Genomic DNA, 400 nt, shown 5'->3' with positions numbered 1-400 from the left:
GCTAATAAAGAACAACAAAAGAAAGTAATTGATTCCCACACCGGAAGAATACATCATTCTAATTGGGTATTTAACCTAAAAGCTTCTTTTAGAGTCACGTAGATGAGTGTAAAAATCTTCAAAATATGCATTAAAAGCACTTTCCAAATCTGCTTTTCCAACCCTACTTTTGTAATTTTACCCATATTTTCTTTCTCTTTTATATTCTAACCCTTTTTTAAAAATATTTTCTTTATTCCGTCTTCTTCGACACGAGATTTATAATTTGTCTGAATAAAGAAAAAAAAAACCATATATTTACAGGTTATAAGTTCAAATCTTCTCTACTTGAGACAAAAAAAAAAAAAAAAAAAAAAAAAAAAAAAAAAAAAAAAAAAAAAAAAAAAAAAAAAAAAAAAAA

This window comes from Cucurbita maxima, unplaced genomic scaffold, assembly GCF_002738345.1.
Source record: "Cucurbita maxima cultivar Rimu unplaced genomic scaffold, Cmax_1.0 Cma_Scf00016, whole genome shotgun sequence".
Lineage (NCBI taxonomy): Eukaryota > Viridiplantae > Streptophyta > Magnoliopsida > Cucurbitales > Cucurbitaceae > Cucurbita > Cucurbita maxima.
The sequence above is the reverse complement of the archived record's forward strand: the minus strand, read 5'-3'. Positions refer to the sequence as shown.